The following is an 8,168-nucleotide window of genomic DNA, read 5'->3' as shown; positions in this document are numbered from 1 at the left end:
AATTAAATGGAGTTTCATGATAATTGAAGTTTAAATTAATTAGAATTTTTATATAATCTTTATTAGATATTTGGTATAATTGAAATTATAATTTTGGTAATTGAAAAATAAGAAAGAATTGTATAATTTAATTTAAATAAATTTTATTTTGAATGGATTATATTATTAATTTGAACTCCTAGAAATTATTTTATTAGAAATGATTAGATTGATATTTATAAATACTTTAAGTTTAAGTCAATTAATGTTTATGTACAATTTTTATTATAATTAATTATTTTATAAATTAAAATTAAAGTTTCAGAGATAGAAAAATAATAGAGATTTGTATGATTTAATCTAGAAAATTGATATTTGAATTTAAATTGTACTTTACAAAATATAATTAACTTGTTCATTTTATAATGTAAATTATAAATAATTGATTTAACTTAGAAATATGTTGATAAATAATGTTCCTAAATATTTTTAAGAGAGTATATTTGATTTTAAAATTATCCTACCCTCCAATTTTATCAAAATATCTATTCATATCTATCCATATTCTTTTATAAAATCCTAATTTCTAACCCTAATTCCCAAATCCAACTCAGAAACCCTAATTTCCCAAATTAGAAACCCTAACTCTCACTCCCTCACCACACTCAGCCGCAACCTCACCCTCACCTTCCTTTAGCGTAACACTCACACAGCAGCGAAACAGAGAGGAAAAAGAGAGGGAAGAGCTGCTGCCCGCCGCCGCCGTGATCGCTGGACTGCCGCACGCAAGGACCCCACGCCACCATCGCCAGTTTCGCCCAGCCTTGCCCGCGCGCAGCCGCCACCATCGCGCTGCACCCTATCTGCGTTGCTGTCGCTGATTGGTGGAAGGGAGGAGCAGAGTGCGCACAGAGAAAGAGAAGCCGTTCACCACTGCCAAACCTCCGTCGCCAGCGATTCACCACTGCTGAAGCTCGTCACTGCTGCCGTGCCACTGCCGCGGAGAGAGAGCCAGACACCGCGAGGAAGAAGCCCGCAACCAGCCTTGTCGCCGTCAGTGTTGTGTGTTGCCGTCGCCATCCACGCGAGCTGCCACCGCGTCACCGTTACTGAGCTGCAGCGCCGCCGTTATTGCACCCTGCTACTGCCGCGTCTCACCAAGCCGTCGCTGGAGGAGGAAGTTGCTCTGCCACCCTCCGAGCTTCCTGTTGCAGTTGCCTATACCGCTGCTGTAGCTTCTTCGTTCTGTTATTATCTTCTAATTGTTGTAAGACATTCGTGTTCTGAATCATCACTTGATGTTTTTATTTATTCCACTGCCATTTTATTAGCCTTGCTCTTGTTCCAATTTGATTTTTCCCTGAACTTCCAGAATTGAACTTCCAGAATTGTTACTCTTATCCGATTTGAATTCATGGTTTTTGCTTGCTGCCGTGGCCACCTCACGTTGCTGCTGGCTCTGTTTGAAAATGGCTACTACTTCTAGAATCTTAGATCGGAGAGGAGAGGAGGCGTTTAACCTTGTCATTGTTGCTGCCATGGAAATAGGTGCTGGAAACTGCTAATGGAGCAGCTGCATTTAGTGAATTCCATGAGTTTCGACTTTGAGGTAGGGGATTTAACGTTTTTAATTTAGAATGCCCACCAAGTTATTTGAATAAGTGCAAATGGTTAACAATGGTTTAGAATTTCTTAATTGTCATGAATGACCTGAAATGCATTTGAAATTTGTTAGTTGTTGTGAATATTTTGAGCTGTGACTGGAATTAAATGTGGCTGTGAATGGTGATTCATTTGATAATACTTGTTAAATTGAAATTTGATGAGTTAACTATTGAAAAGTTGTCGTAATGATAATTGATGAGCTGAGTTAGATTTGTGTTTGGTTTGGGATTATTGTGATGATGGTTGAGGTTGTGAAATTTGGAGTAAGTTTGATGATGTGTTAGTGCTTCAATTGGATTATTGAATTCAGGTTAAGGCTGTGAATGTCTTTGGGCTTTGTTGTGAGTATTTGAAGTTGTAATTGATATTGTGTTCTCTGATATGGATGGAATTGTTGAAAAGTTCTGACTCTATGTGATTATACTAAATTAGTTGAGTTGTGTGGCTGAAATTATGATTGGAATGATTGAGATTTTTGATTGGAACTTTGGTTGAATTTGTTGATTTTATGAGATTGAATTATAAATTGTTTGATGAGAGATTATTGTGATTTCGATATTTTGATGGGTCAAATTGAAACTATTACTGTTGAGTTGGTTTATTGTAATGGGTTTAGTTAGTGATTAATTGAAGTTGGGCTTAAGGAATAATTGGAAGATTGAATCTTAAAATGTTGAACTAGTTGCTGAAAATCTGATTTTGAGATTAAAAGATGACTTTGGAAGTGAATCAGTTATTCAACGATAATCGAAATGATATGAGAGTAAAGGCTGAGTAAACTGTAATTAAAGTTGTTGTTGGGATTCAATTTTGGGAAGTTTGCATTAACTATAGAACTAGTTAAGATTTTTCAAAGTTAAAATGTAAAACTTGATTTTCTGCATTACTTTTAAATGAAGCCGGAGACTTTGAAAATCTAAACTAATTCTGTGATGATCAGAATTGTGTGGGACCAAGTCTGGATTAAGCTTTGGAATATAGGAAGCTGGACAGTTGAATTTTAGGCTTTTTCATTAAGTTTATGATTTATGGTGAATTTTTGAATTAGGAATGTCAAATCTGGTTTTCTGCAGAACGCTTAACACAGCAGCAACTTGTTTCCTCTATTAAAAATTCTCCAGTTTTAATTTTGAAATGGAACCAATTTTAAATGAAACTCTGGTCCTAGTGCGTTAATTTCATAAAATTTATAATTTTTAGAGTTGTGGTTTTAAAGATATGAATTTTTAAAGTAAGATGTATTATGCAGTAAAAAGCAGGTTTCGCTTTCTAAGTCAGTAACTTTGAGACTATATAATTTTAATTCTGGAATGATATTGAGATTCAACCAATTGGAGGTGAAATTTGAATATGTTTAGTTGTTATGATTTAAATTTCAGGGTATTCTATGTTTTAATCAGTGAGTTATGGGACTTGGAAGAGGTTGTGTTCAATGATTTGTGAAACAGATTTCAGCAGAAAATTACTTAACTTCCAAGCTACATAACTCCTTCATTAAAAATGGTATAACCTTGGAACCAATTGCGAAAGAAATTTGGATAAGTTATATTTAACCACATTAATTTGAAGGTGGTTGGATTTAATTTGGATTTTATATGAAATTTCGAATACTGTACACTGCTGCTGTCTTCTGGTTTTAAGACACTACAGAGCAGTCACGGTTTTTGCTTATATTTTCAAAGTTAGAGCCAGCGAAAAATTGTGATTTTTAGTTTAATATAAAGCTTAATCCGAGACGATCGCATGGATACAAGGTTTGCGTAATTCCGAATTTGTTTGATATTATAAAATAAAATTGAAATTAGATTGCCGATGTTTTGGTGATTACTTGGATATGGAATTTGAGAAATAGATTTTCTATACTATTATCAAATATTTTTGAGAATATATTATTGTGGCAATTGTTGAGAAAGGTTTGATGAGATGTTGAGAAAGAGGGAACCCGTAAGGGTGGTTAAGTCCAAGTTTTAGGGAGGTGCTGTCGAAATTTTATAAAAACCTGAGGTTTTATTTGAGAAGTCATTTTAGAAAATTTGAACTTGAAAAATTATATTACTTGAGTTTTATCTAAATAAGAGAAGAATTATACTATTTTGAATTTGGAATTACCAAGAAAAGGTTTATGTTTCAACTTTGAATTATTTAAGAAAAGAATTATGTTGAGTTTGATTCAATATGAAAAGGGTTATGATTTGGGCTTGAAATAAAGGATTACTTTTCAGGAGTTTGGTGAATTTTATAATATTTGAATCTGAATGATAAAGAGAAATGGTTTGAGCTAAAGATGTTGTAAAAGTGAAATATGTAAAGTTTGTATAGTATGATTGAATTGGAATAGCATAAATGAACAGAGAAGAAAGAGGTACTGTATAAGAATGTCAAAGTGATGATGAATAATGAGAATGATAATGAATGATGATAATGAGAATGATTATGTGATGATTTGTTGCTTGAAGCAACCCAAGAGATATTTATTTGTTGCTTGAGGCAACCCAAGAGATGTGTTTATTCATTCGTTGCGTTAAGGCAACTCCAGATATACTTGTATGATCATCTGCTGCAGTAAGGCAGTCAGATAGATAATGGTGTGATCACTGAGAACGCTTTCCTACGGTACAGATCCATATTTTATTTCTGTAAGGCAGAGGGGTTATTTCCTGCTACAGAAGTACCGTGACCACCTGTTCCATTTCTGTAGTGGCAGAGGGGTTATTTCCTGTATACAGAAGGTGTGTCGGCGTACATCCTGCAATGGCAGATGTGTTATTTCCTGCGTGCAGTGGACCTGTGGTGGCAGAGGGGTTATTTCCTGTACACAGGGGTATAGCCAATAGGAAAGCCTTATCCAGACAGAGGTTGCTGGATAACGTCGGGAGCGGGTTAGTAACCGACAGATGAGCTCATTACCTGCACTAGGGCTAGACATGCATCATCCTTGTTTGTGCATTTGCATTTGATTGTGTTGCTTATCTTTTTTTTTTCTTGTGATTGTACTATTTTTTTTGGTGACTTGCTTGTGTGTTTGATTGAATATTTTTGTTGAAGCTGTGAACTTAGTAAAGTACTGAGGAGTGACATTCGTGAATTTTGGTTCGGCTGTATTACTTATGTTGCTGGTTTATTTAGTTATTGCAATGATTGAACAATGCTGTTTGTGGCTGATAAATTGTTAATGTGACCAATTTTATATTCTAGAATTTGTTTTGAGTTTAGAGATTTTGAAGGAGGTAATTAATTAGATAAAGTAAAACCAAAAGTATTTTCAAAAGAATTTGATAAAATATAGCTTCCTTGAGTATGTTAATTATTTGCATGTTAATCATTACTTTTACGGCATTCCCATTCCCTACTGAGAATGTGTGGTTTGTTCTCACCCAAATCTTCCATCCTTTCAGTGACACATATTCGAAGACACAATTTGAAGCTGCGGGCAATTATAGAATTTATTTAAGTTAAGTGTATGAGTTAATTTGCTTTCATAGAGTTCGCTCGCCCTTATTGCTTACGATTTTATTTTATACAGAGGGATAGGACTTGTATCTGAGCTTTATTTGAAATCTTTTGTATGACAGATATTATTATTATAATTATGTAATTATTTTATTTTGAAATGTTTGATATATGATTTTGATAATCAAAAACAAATTTTTTGGCATTTTCCATAAAATAGAAGCGCGATACCGAACTAAAGGCTCATATTAATAGTTATAAAGAATAGGTTAGTAACTCCTTACTTTTGGTACGATCATGACGTATTGGAAGTTGGGTCGTTACAATAGCATAAAAGACACTAGTAACATTTTTAATTGAGAATAAACATGTATATGAGGCCTTATCATTGCTAAAGTCATCAAAGAGTACCGGTGCTAAGCTGCACCAGTAAACTGTGAACCCGGTTAACCGATTTTCTGTTTTTAACTAGAAAGACCAGGTAACTTATAATATCATTCAGAAGCTTCTAATACTAATATAATGATAATATTATCCTATTATCTCTCTTCTCTCAGAATCAAGTCCGATTCATCAAACTGAGATTATTTACGAAAAACAGAATCAAAACTCTTAACCGATACGGTTCAAAAAACTGGGTTTTTTGTGACTACGTTATCGAGCGTGCCTCAAAAAAGGTTCTATCTTAAGATGACATAATGACAATGAGGATTGAGATACTTGATGATATATCAGAGGTTCTCCCCTTACTGATCTTCCGGAAGATTTCGTGCCTTCGGAAAAGATCTCGCATACTCAAAAATCAGGGTTGTTACAAAACTAATCAAAGATCCCTTACAAAGATAGCATAAAGTCCTATTTATACTAAACTCGTTACTAGGGTTTACAGAAATGAGTAAATGATGCAGAAATCCACTTCCGGGGCCCACTTGGTGTGTGCTTGGGCTGAGCTTGAATTTTACACGTGGAGAGGTCATTCTTGGAGTTGAACGCCAGTTTGTAACGTGTTTCTAGCGTTGAACTCCACTTTGCAACTTGTTTCTGGCGCTGAATGCCAGACTGCAACATGGAACTGGCGTTCAACGCCAGTTTGCGTCATCTAAACTCGGGAAAGTATAGACTATTATATATTTCTAGAAAGCCCTGGATGTCTACTTTCTAACGCAATTTGAAGCGCGCCATTTGAGTTCTATAGCTCCAGAAAATCTACTTTGAGTGCAGGGAGGTCAGAATCCAACAGCATCTGCAGTCCTTCTTCAACCTCTAAACCTGAAATCACAGAAAAACACACAACTCATAGTAAAGTCCAGAAATGTGATTTTTATTAAAAACTAATAAAAATATACTAAAAACTAACTAAATCATACTAAAAACTATGTAAAACAATGCCAAAAAGCGTATAAATTATCCGCTCATCAGAAGCCAAGGACAAAAAGATCATAGTTCCGGATAAGGGCGATGTGGTCCCAAGCGGAAAATACCTGCACCTTCCCATGAACAAACCAAGCCTCGACATGGCCCCGCCACTTTTTTTCCTTCTAGCTCATCATCCCACCACTGAGATCCACACATCAAAGGATAGAAGATCTTCACCGGAAGCTTGATATATATGAGTGACGCAACCACCGGCGGTACACTTACATCAAGAAGCTTCTGGGTTGTGTTACCCCTAGCATGGAGGAACCCAAAATATTCACATCCATCTCAAACCCAAGTGATGAGAGCTCTGATGAAGGGGATAGTGAAGGTTCCGGTCCCAACCGTCCCTTGCGCATTGTTCGTAGCACGGAGGTCGTTCGACCGATCTCCATGGGTAACAATCTCTTCTCTTCAATACCCATGGATTTATCTTTTGCTTAGAATTTGTATATTGCATGTGTAGTTAGTTTTGCTTGTAAATACCCTTTGCATGATAGTTAGTTTCTATAGAGTTACTTGGTTAAAAATAACTTCTTTCCAGAAACTGTGTTTTGGGTGACCTACCAAAATTCTGAAATTTTTTTTTGCAGTAAACTTTCTTTAAGAATGTATTTTGGAACATAGTGATTGAGCTAAGAAACAAGCATGAAAGTTTTGAGCCTATTGCATGGTTTCATCTTCTAACCATTATTTCCATTCTTGTGTGCATATATCTCTCTCTATGATTGTGATCCTTGCTTTGTCTGATTCTATATGTCCCATTGGCTTTGTGTATGAATGCATTTACATGATTGAGGCCATCATTTCAATAGTCACTTTTTCCCAAATGGCCTTAACTCTCTTATCTACCATTGCTACAAATTTTGAGCCTATGATAAATCCTCTTTGTTTTGAAAGAGCACATCAACAATCCTAAGTGAAAACCATGAATGTCCCTAAATTTGGATCCTTGATTAGCTTAGGTAAGTTAGGATGTGTATCATTCAAATGGGAGGGTATACTTGGGAATTTAGGTAGATGTAAAGAGGTGTATTGTAGTTTAATTAAAATTCTAGGATTTGGGAACATACTCATGTATTGAATGATTGAACCATATGCATTTAAAGTTTTTCTTTTATCATGGAACCCAAGAAAAAAAGGGGGACCAAAAAAGAAAAAAAAAGAGTGAAGAAGAAAATAATATATAATAATAAACAGCAAAGGGACAAAGAACCCAAGACGTAGTAAGAAGAACAATGCATATGGGATGTGAATTGAAAAGAAATGCATTGAGTATGCAGAAAGAGTAAAACTCAAGGGTAGCTAGGTAATGTATTATAGTAGTTAAGTTTTTTCTATGTGTCTAGTGGATCCTAGGTTGATCAAGGACTCAAATTTTAAGCCCACTTGGCCATATGCATCCTTACCTTCACCCTAAGCCCCGTTACAACCCATGAAATAAGACCTAATGATACTCGTAAGCATGCATTAGTATTGTTGATTGTTAGATGAAAGACAAATCTTGGAAAGCATGATGCAGAGATTGACTACGAACCCTATAACTTGAGCGAATAGAGCGGATACACTTCGGTGAGGGTTCGATGCTCAATGCTTGTTCCAACTTTCACAAGCGTTTGTTTAGCAAGTCATACTGCATTCATTAGTATTCAATTTGG

The 8,168-nt window shown here is 35.4% G+C and overlaps 1 long non-coding RNA gene across 1 annotated transcript; it reads left to right on the top strand.

Annotated features, from left to right (window-relative positions):
* Positions 1-640: 640 nt before the first annotated feature.
* On the top strand, positions 641-5,289 carry LOC112734979 (uncharacterized). Its single transcript, XR_011869785.1, has 3 exons — positions 641-1,246; positions 1,352-1,588; positions 5,040-5,289. It is a non-coding gene; the product is annotated as an uncharacterized lncRNA (long non-coding RNA).
* Positions 5,290-8,168: the final 2,879 nt, after the last annotated feature.

The sequence above is a fragment of the Arachis hypogaea genome, chromosome 13 (genome assembly GCF_003086295.3).
Source record: "Arachis hypogaea cultivar Tifrunner chromosome 13, arahy.Tifrunner.gnm2.J5K5, whole genome shotgun sequence".
Taxonomy (NCBI): domain Eukaryota; kingdom Viridiplantae; phylum Streptophyta; class Magnoliopsida; order Fabales; family Fabaceae; genus Arachis; species Arachis hypogaea.
The sequence above is the reverse complement of the archived record's forward strand: the minus strand, read 5'-3'. Positions and strand labels throughout refer to the sequence as shown.